At 47.7% G+C, this 10,884-nt stretch overlaps 1 non-coding gene across 1 annotated transcript; it reads right to left on the bottom strand.

The window, feature by feature from the left end:
• Positions 1–3,378: 3,378 nt before the first annotated feature.
• Positions 3,379–3,544, bottom strand: LOC134987260 (U1 spliceosomal RNA). Its single transcript, XR_010192957.1, has one exon. It is a non-coding gene; the product is annotated as a U1 spliceosomal RNA (small nuclear RNA).
• Between the last annotated feature and the right edge of the window lie 7,340 nt (positions 3,545–10,884).

Here is a 10,884-nt window from a genome sequence, read left to right as displayed (position 1 = left end):
TGCTGGTGAGAAAATTGTCAAGTCAAGCGGAACGTGACCCGTCAACAGCTCCTCCTTCACATTCTCCCGCAACTGGGGGTGCAAGGAAAAGGCTAAGAATTCCGAGCCCACCCGCTGGCGGTGATGCAGGGCAGTTTGGAGTGAGTGCTGACATCTGGTCCGGACTGAAGGACCTGGCAACGATTACTGACATGCCGTCTACTGTCACTACATATGATTCTGTCACCTTTGAAAGAATGGTGGAGGATTATATGAGTGACCGCATCCAGGTAGGCACGTCAGACAGTCCGTATGTATACTGGCAGGAAAAAGAGGCAATTTGGAGGCCCTTGCACAAACTGGCTTTATTCTACCTAAGTTGCCCTCCCTCCAGTGTGTACTCCAAAAGAGTGTTTAGTGCAGCCGCTCACCTTGTCAGCAATCGGCGTACGAGGTTACTTCCAGAAAATGTGGAGAAGATGATGATCATCAAAATGAATTATAATCAATTCCTCCGTGGAGACATTTACCAGCAATTGCCTCCAGAAAGTACACAGGGATCTGAGATGGTGGATTCCAGTGGGGACGAATGAATAATATGTGAGGGGGGCGATGTACACAGTGAAAGGGGTGAGGAATCGGAGGATGATGAGGTGGACATCTTGCCTCTGTAGAGCCAGTTTGTGCAAGGAGAGATTGATTGCTTCTTTTTTGGTGGGGGCCCAAACCAACCAGTCATTTCAGTCAGTCGTGTGGCAGACCCTGTTGCTGAAATGATGGGTTCGTCAATGTTTTTCTTTTCAATCTAAGCCCCTGCAGTTTTCTGTAAGAATCTGCTTCGCTATGATGATCAACAAGTCACAAGGGCAAACACTCAGGGCTGGAGGCGTAGATCTTAGGACCAGCTGCTACAAGCATGGCAAAGGTGTCACTATCATTGGTGACACCCAGAGAGGCAGCGAGGGAGATTGTAATGCAGTGCGCGCAGATAAGCAGCGCAACGGTAAAAAGGAGGCATGGTCTCATAGGTAGGGGTGTGGCCTGTTTTCCTGAATCTCCATTTTGTTGCTCCGGGTATCCCGGGGGTTGAGTGCTGCACCCGGGGACTAGTGTGTGAGTGGTGCTGGCTCCTGCACAGTGACAGAAACTGGGTGTTGCACGTAATGTTACAGTGAAACACCCATATTCTGTCACTGAAGAGGAGCCGGCACTTTGGTGTCACCCCCCTTGGCGGGTGACACTCGGGTGTGGGCCGCAACCCCGTTGTGATGCCACTGACCCATGGGAAGCTTTACGTGGCTTACCCATGTGTTAGTAGCCCCAAGCATCTTTTGTGTTAGTCCCTGAAGAAAAACTTCAAATATTTACAAATACATTTTGTAATCAATGGGCCTAATTCAGTAAGGATTGCAAATTCTGCTAAGTAACAGAATTTGCAATCCTTTGGTTCGCATGCTGGGGCCACCCAGCATGCCGCCTCCCTTCTTGACCACGCTGAAATTGCAGTCTCAGCGCAGTTCAGCGTGATCATAAAAAATGGGTTAGCCTCCTGTTGGTGCAGACTGTACGTGTGCGCAGGAAGCCGCCACAATTTTTGTGATCGCAGCGGCTGCATGTGATGTCATGCAGCCGCTCTGACCACGCCTCCTGTTTCTCCGTTGCCGACCCCATTTTGTAGCCCTGCCCCTGCACCGCTCCATCTCCGACTTGGAAATGGATTGTTGCTGACCCCCCCCCCAGCACCGATTGACAGTCAGAAGCGATCGCATTATCTGCGGGGTGCCGCAGAAAATGCAGGCGCATGCGTATGCTCTTAGCAATTTTTGCAGTTGGATTGCTTATTGCGATTGCAATCCAACCTGAATCAGGCTCTATTACCTATCACAATGCACTGCGGGTAGTACAAAATGGGGTTAATATAAGAGAAAACCCCCCCAGAGCTGTGCTCCTTAACTGTCCCTGGTGGCTAGTGGAGCGGCTGCCCAGTAATCAGTGTCCACGCCAGTGCGCACATGGCCCACCCCCTACAGCCACGCTGGATCACGGTATAGTGTGGGCACAGAAGTCCCTTACCTCCCTTTCATCAGCGGCCTCGTGATCCCGGAGGGCGGTGTGTGTGTGACTGACCTTAGGAAGAAACCGGAGCCTCCGCTGCAGTGACCCAGCAACCAGGGCACGGGAGTATACTGCGCCGCTGGGACTGATGGAGCTGCAGTAAAGATGTCTATTAGACCTAACCTGCTGCAGCCCTTGTAGATTCTTATATAAAAAAGTTCTTCTTTTCTTGTCAAAATTAATAGCTAAGAATAGGCTGCCTGAGGCAGCCCCCTGTTAAGTGGCCTGCTACTGAAGGCACCAACTACAAACTGAGCTCCCTGTTCATGGAAGCGAGGTTATAGAGCAGGGGGCGCTGAGCATCTTGGGAACAGTCAAAAGCTTTGAGCCTGTTGGTGCCTCAGATCAAGATCCTACTCTACACCCCAATGTGAATCCTTGTGGAGTCCAGTGTACCCCACAGAAGAAATGAATGTGTCACACCCATTGGCAGCAACATTAGAATAGCTGCTGATGGGCACAATTGAGAAAGGAAGGGGGGAAAACATTTGAATACAGCACATATATGTAATTTGAATATGTAATTTGTACCTTCCTACTTTAAAATGTAATGGATGAACCTCACCCTGTGAGAACTATCTTCATGATCAAGAGATCTCATACGCAAGAAAAGCAGGTGTTGGGATAGGGCTGTGGAGGGCGGCTGCTCGAGCACACCCCCGTCAAGTTAAGGAGATTCAACTGAGGAAGCACAAGGGAACTCTTGTCTGGGGACAACAACTGCAGGGAGACCACATCTTTTCAGATGAAAATGAGAGGGCGGAAGGCTGCCTAATACTGAAGCACCCTCAAACATCAAACCATATGCAACAACTAGTACAAGCATTCCTGGGGAAAGGTCTGCAGCAGACGGATTTGCATACGGTGATGTCATCCAAGCAGTGGGCCAAAGTTGGCTGGAACCCTCATCTGCATATGAAAAGAGAAAAGGGGCGCTTGTATGACCCCTAGTTCGCATTGAACACCCCCCACCCTCCTTTGGTGTGGGGCTCATGTTGGCCATGCCCCAGCCCCTGAAGCATTCAAGCTGATTTCTTGCAGCAGCTGGGCACTGTAACAGCTCCAGAGCTGCTCTGTAAGGCAAATAAAAGGGTGTGGGCCCTGCAACACCACCTGTAGTTCGCATTGTGCGTTGGAAGGCACAAAGCAAGCAGACGGGAGAAGTCAGGATAGTGCGCAAGGGCATAGAAGGGAGGGGCTCAAGAAAAGATAAGTGGAAACAGACAGCAAACTAGGCTGGAGAGAGACCTGAGACAATGAGATCTAAATTATACCAGAGCCAACCAGGGGAAAGCACAAATGCAGTCCCCCCCCCTACCACAAATTATGCAGTTGAGATTCCCACATTTGGGGAAATCACAGAGGTCAGCATACCCAGAATGCAATGAATGAACCTCACCCTGGGAAAACAATCTTCATGACCATGGTATCACCTAAGCAAAATAAGTATGATTTGAGATAGGGCTGGGGAGGGCCGCTGCTCAGGCACACCTCCGTCAAGTAAAGGAGATTCAACTGAGGCAGCACAAGGGAACTCTCATCTGGGGACAACAACTGCAGGGAGAACACATTTTCAGACGAATGTGTGAGGGCAGAAGGCTGCCTAATACTGAAGCACCCCCCAAACAACAAACCAAATGCAACAACTAGTGCAAGCATTCCTGGGGGAAGGCCTGCAGCAGATTGGTTCGCATATGGTGATGTCATCCAAGCAATGGGTATAGTTGGCTGCAACCCTCGTCTGCATATGAAAAGAGAAAATGGTCACGCAGGGCATGGCGGCCTTTGTGGGGTTGCGCTTGGATGACCCCTAGATCGCTTTATACACCCCCATCAGTGTGGGGCTCATGTTGGCCATGCCCCAGCCCCTGAAGCATTCAAGCTGATTTCTTGCAGCAGCTGGACCCAGTAACAGCTCCAGAGTTGCTCTACAAGACAAGTAAAAGGGTGTGAGCCATGCAGCAGCACCTGTAGTTTGCATACACACATATATAGGACAGCATCTCTTATATGCCCCAGGGGCAATAAAATAGTATCCTTATCTAGGGTATCCGTCCATGCCGCTACAGCACTACACATACACACCCAGGCCGACGCAATTGCCGGTCTGAGTAAGGTACCTGAATGTGTATAAATGGACTTCAGGGTAATCTCCTGTTTGCGGTCAGCAGACTCTTTGAGGGTAGCCGTATCCTGGGACGGGAGGGCTAACTTCTTGGATAAGCGTGTTAATGCTTTGTCCACCCAAGGGGAGGATTCCCATCGTAACCTATCCGTTGATGGGAAAGGATACGCCATAAGAATCCTTTTGGAAATCTGCAGGAGATTCCCAAGCTTTTTCACATAACTCGTTCAGCTCGTGTGAGGGGAAAAGGTTACCTCAGGCTTCTTTCCCTTGTACTTATGTACCCTCTTGTCAGGGACAGGGAGCTCCTCTGTGATGTGCAAAACATCTTTTATTGCCATAATCATATATCAAATGTATTTTGCCAATTTTGGCTGTAACTTTGCATCATCGTAATCGACACTGGAGTCAGAATCCGTGTCGGTATCTGTGTCAACAATCTGGATAGTGGGCACTTATGAGACCCTGACAGTCCCTGCGACATAGGATCAGGCATGGGTTGAGACCCTGACTGTCCCAAAGCTTCAGCCTTGTCTAATCTTTTGTGCAATGAGTTTACACTAGCATTTAAAACATTCCACATATCCATCCAATCAGGTGTCGGCGGAGACACCACATTCATTTGCTCCCGCTCCTCTCTAATATAGCCTTCTTCCTCAGACATGTCGACACACGCGTACCGACACACCACACACACAGGGAATGCTTTTACTGAAGACATTTCCCCCACAAGGCCCTTTGGCAGAGCTGGCCCTAACCAATATGATGCCCTAGGCAAGATTTTGCCTGGTGCCCCCTAGCACCACCGCTGGTTCCGCCTCTGACCTTGCACCTCTTTCCCAGCACCATCAACCCTCACCCATAACAGTACTTATTTTGGTGTTTGTACCCCCTATATTTTAAACAGGAACAGTTCGCACATTTGGCGCACAGTCCAAAAAGGGGTGTGTTTTTGCTGGCAATGGGCATGTCCACACAATAGTACCCCCAATTAAAATTCCGCCACACAGTACTGCAATTTTATTCACATTTGATCACGCGATAGTGTCCATAATTCACATTACATCCCACAGTAGTATCACTTTACCTTATAAACGTTACTTCTCACAGTAGTGCTCCTTATTCACATTACATCACACTGAATTGCTCCTTATTTTACATTACACCACACCCTATTGCTCTTTATTCACATTAGACGACACAGTAAATGCCCTTTCTATACGCAACGCTACATATTAGAGCACCTTATACACATAATGCCACACATTAGTAATGCATTTATACACATAATTCCACACAGTAATGCCCCTTACACATATGAGACACATCATTAATGTCCTTATAAACATAATGCGTCTTACACATTATGACAACCTTTATTAATGCCCTTTTACACATAATGGCCCTCATTCCGAGTTGTTAGCTCGCAAGCTGCTTTTAGCAGCATTGCACACGCTAAGCCGCCGCCTACTGGGAGTGAATCTTAGCTTATCAAAATTGCGAACGAAAGATTAGCAGAATTGCGAATAGACACTTCTCAGCAGTTTCTGAGTAGCTCCAGACTTACTCGACAACTGCGATCAGTTCAGTCAGTTTCGTTCCTGGTTTGACGTCACAAACACACCCAGCGTTCGCCCAGACACTCCCCCGTTTCTTCAGACACTCCCGCGTTTTACCCAGAAACGGCAGCGTTTTTTCACACACACCCATAAAACGGCCAGTTTCCGCCCAAAAACACCCACTTCCTGTCAATCACACTACGATCAGCAGAACAAAGAAAAAACCTCGTAATGCCGTGAGTAAAATACCTAACTGCATAGCAAATTTACTTTGCGCAGTCGCAGAGCGAACATTGCGCATGCGCAATTAGCGGAAAATCGCTGCGATGCGAAGAAAATTACAGAGCGAACAACTCGGAATGACCACCCTTGCGCATGCGCAATTAGCGGAAAATCGCTGCGATGCGAAGAAAATTACCGAGCGAACAACTCGGAATGACCACCAATGTCCCTTACACATATGCCGCACATTATTAATGCCCTTATACACATAATGACACACATAGTGCCTCTTACACATATGTTGCACATTATTAATGCATTTTTACATGACACACATAATGCTCCTTACTCATATTCCGAACACTACTGCACAATCAACCCACTCACATGCACACAGCACTCACACTGCCACTAACACTGTGACCTCTGCCTCTGCTTGGGTACAGATGTGTCCTCATAAATCTTGCCTCAATGCTAACGTTGGGGCACCTTTTTTTTATTAAAATGCACCTTATTTGCATTGCTATGTTGTTAGGATGCACACGCAGCTTCTGCTGATTAAAATGATATGCAGCACGCCTATATACTGTGTGAGACTGTGGCTGTATCTGCATATGAAATGCTACACACAGAATATAGGCATGCCGCATATCATTTTAATCAGCAGAAGTTGCTGATGCCCCTAGGCATATCAAATGCCCTAGGCAATTGCCTAGTTTGCCTATGCCTATGACCGGCTCTGCCCTTTGGAGAGACAGAGAGAGAGTATGCCAGCACATACCCCAGCGCTATATAACCCAGGAATAGCACAGTAACTTAATGTTTGCACAGTAGCGCTGCTGTATGTAATTTGCGCCAAATTATGTGCCCCCCCCCCCCTCTCTTTTCAACCCTCTTGTCTACCGTGGTATAAGCAGGGGAGAGTCCGGGGAGCTTCCTCTCAGCGGTGCTGTGGAGAAAAAATGGAGCAGGTGAGTGCTGAGGGAGAAGCCCCGCCCCCTCGGCGGCGGGCTTCTGTCCCGCTTAAACTGTACAATTGGCGGGGGCTCATACATATATACAGTGCCCAGCTGTATATATGTTATATTTCTGCCAAAAAGAGGTTTATATTGTAGAGATGAGCGGGTTCGGTTTCTCTGAATCCGAACCCGCCAGAACTTCATGGTTTTTTTCACGGGTCCGAGCAGACTCGGATCTTCCCGCCTTGCTCGGTTAACCCGAGCGCGCCCGAACGTCATCATGACGCTGTCGGATTCTCGCGAGACTCGGATTCTATATAAGGAGCCGCGCGTCGCCGCCATTTTCACACGTGCATTGAGATTGATAGGGAGAGGACGTGGCTGGCGTCCTCTCCATTTAGATTATAAGAGACTGAGAGAGATTTACTGGAGCTGACTAGGAGGAGTACTGTTACTGTAGAAGTGTAGAGACTGAGTGGAGAGAGTTTACTAGTGAGGACAGTGCAGTTTACTTTATAATCCGTTCTCTGCCTGAAAAAAGCGATACACAGCACACAGTGACTCAGTCACATACCATATCTGTGTGCACTGCTCAGGCTCAGGCCAGTGTGCTGCATCATCTATTATCTATATATAATATTATATATATCTGTCTGACTGCTCAGCTCACACAGCTTATAATTGTGGGGGAGACTGGGGAGCACTACTGCAGTGCCAGTTATAGGTTATAGCAGGAGCCAGGAGTACATAATATATTATATAGTGAGTGACCACCAGACACACAGTGCAGTTTATTTAATATATCCGTTCTCTGCCTGAAAAAAGCGATACACACAGTGACTCAGTCAGTCACATACCATATCTGTGTGCACTGCTCAGGCTCAGGCCAGTGTGCTGCATCATCTATTATCTATATATAATATTATATATATCTGTCTGACTGCTCAGCTCACACAGCTTATAATTGTGGGGGAGACTGGGGAGCACTACTGCAGTGCCAGTTATAGGTTATAGCAGGAGCCAGGAGTACATAATATATTATATAGTGAGTGACCACCAGACACACAGTGCAGTTTATTTAATATATCCGTTCTCTGCCTGAAAAAAGCGATACACACAGTGACTCAGTCAGTCACATACCATATCTGTGTGCACTGTGCAGTGCACTGCTCAGGCTCAGGCCAGTGTGCTGCATCATCTATATATATTATATATCTGTCTGACTGCTCAGCTCACACAGCTTATAATTGTGGGGGAGACTGGGGAGCACTACTGCAGTGCCAGTTATAGGTTATAGCAGGAGCCAGGAGTACATATTATATTAAAATTAAACAGTGCACACTTTTGCTGCAGGAGTGCCACTGCCAGTGTGACTGACCAGTGACCTGACCACACTGACCACCAGTATAGTTAGTAGTATACTTATATTGTGATTGCCTGAAAAAGTTAAACACTCGTCGTGTGACTTCACTTGTGTGTTTTTTTTTTTTTTATTCTATAAAAATAAAACTCATTCTGCTGACAGACAGTGTCCAGCAGGTCCGTCATTATATAATATATAATATATACCTGTCCGGCTGCAGTAGTGATATATATATATTTTTTATATCATTTATCATCCAGTCGCAGCAGACACAGTACGGTAGTTCACGGCTGTGGCTACCTCTGTGTCTGCACTCGGCAGGCAGTCCGTCCATAATTGTATACCACCTAACCGTGGTTTTTTTTTCTTTCTTTATACATACATACTAGTTACGAGTATACTATCTCTTTATCAACCAGTCTATATTAGCAGCAGACACAGTACAGTGCGGTAGTTCACGGCTGTGGCTACCTCTGTGTCGGCACTCGGCAGCCCGTCCATAATTGTATATACCACCTAACCGTGGTTTTTTTTTCTTTCTTTATACATACATACTAGTTACGAGTATACTATCTCTTTATCAACCAGTCTATATTAGCAGCAGACACAGTACAGTGCGGTAGTTCACGGCTGTGGCTACCTCTGTGTCGGCACTCGGCAGCCCGTCCATAATTGTATATACCACCTAACCGTGGTTTTTTTTTCTTTCTTTATACATACATACTAGTTACGAGTATACTATCTCTTTATCAACCAGTCTATATATTAGCAGCAGACACAGTACAGTGCGGTAGTTCACGGCTGTGGCTACCTCTGTGTCGGCACTCGGCAGTCCGTCCATAATTGTATACTAGTATCCAATCCATCCATCTCCATTGTTTACCTGAGGTGCCTTTTAGTTGTGCCTATTAAAATATGGAGAACAAAAATGTTGAGGTTCCAAAATTAGGGAAAGATCAAGATCCACTTCCACCTCGTGCTGAAGCTGCTGCCACTAGTCATGGCCGAGACGATGAAATGCCAGCAACGTCGTCTGCCAAGGCCGATGCCCAATGTCATAGTACAGAGCATGTCAAATCCAAAACACCAAATATCAGTAAAAAAAGGACTCCAAAACCTAAAATAAAATTGTCGGAGGAGAAGCGTAAACTTGCCAATATGCCATTTACCACACGGAGTGGCAAGGAACGGCTGAGGCCCTGGCCTATGTTCATGGCTAGTGGTTCAGCTTCACATGAGGATGGAAGCACTCAGCCTCTCGCTAGAAAAATGAAAAGACTAAAGCTTGCAAAAGCAGTAGCACCGCAAAGAACTGTGCGTTCTTCGAAATCCCAAATCCACAAGGAGAGTCCGACTCCAATTGTGTCGGTTGCGATGCCTGACCTTCCCAACACTGGACGTGAAGAGCATGCGCCTTCCACCATTTGCACGCCCCCTGCAAGTGATGGAAGGAGCACCCGCAGTCCAGTTCCTGATAGTCAGATTGAAGATGTCAGTGTTGAAGTACACCAGGATGAGGAGGATATGGGTGTTGCTGGCGCTGGGGAGGAAATTGACCAGGAGGATTCTGATGGTGAGGTGGTTTGTTTAAGTCAGGCACCCGGGGAGACACCTGTTGTCCGTGGTAGGAATATGGCCGTTGACATGCCTGGTGAAAATACCAAAAAAATCAGCTCTTCGGTGTGGAAGTATTTCACCAGAAATGCGGACAACAGGTGTCAAGCCGTGTGTTCCCTTTGTCAAGCTGTAATAAGTAGGGGTAAGGACGTTAACCACCTCGGAACATCCTCCCTTATACGTCACCTGCAGCGCATTCATAATAAGTCAGTGACAAGTTCAAAAACTTGGGCCGACAGCGGAAGCAGTCCACTGACCAGTAAATCCCTTCCTCTTGTAACCAAGCTCACGCAAACCACCCCACCAACTCCCTCAGTGTCAATTTCCTCCTTCCCCAGGAATGCCAATAGTCCTGCAGGCCATGTCACTGGCAATTCTGACGAGTCCTCTCCTGCCTGGGATTCCTCCGATGCATCCTTGCGTGTAACGCCTACTGCTGCTGGCGCTGCTGTTGTTGCTGCTGGGAGTCGATGGTCATCCCAGAGGGGAAGTCGTAAGACCACTTTTACTACTTCCACCAAGCAATTGACTGTCCAACAGTCCTTTGCGAGGAAGATGAAATATCACAGCAGTCATCCTACTGCAAAGCGGATAACTGAGGCCTTGACATCCTGGGTGGTGAGAAACGTGGTTCCGGTATCCATCATTACTGCAGAGCCAACTAGAGACTTGTTGGAGGTACTGTGTCCCCGGTACCAAATACCATCTAGGTTCCATTTCTCTAGGCAGGCGATACCGAAAATGTACACAGACCTCAGAAAAAGACTCACCAGTGTCCTAAAAAATGCAGCTGTACCCAATGTCCACTTAACCACGGACATGTGGACAAGTGGAGCAGGGCAGGGTCAGGACTATATGACTGTGACAGCCCACTGGGTAGATGTATGGACTCCCGCCGCAAGAACAGCAGCGGCGGCACCAGTAGCAGCATCTCGCAAACGCCAA

The sequence above is a fragment of the Pseudophryne corroboree genome (assembly GCF_028390025.1).
Source record: "Pseudophryne corroboree isolate aPseCor3 chromosome 7 unlocalized genomic scaffold, aPseCor3.hap2 SUPER_7_unloc_8, whole genome shotgun sequence".
Taxonomy (NCBI): Eukaryota; Metazoa; Chordata; class Amphibia; order Anura; family Myobatrachidae; genus Pseudophryne; species Pseudophryne corroboree.
Note: the sequence above shows the minus strand (reverse complement) of the source record. Positions and strands in the feature narration are given on the sequence as shown.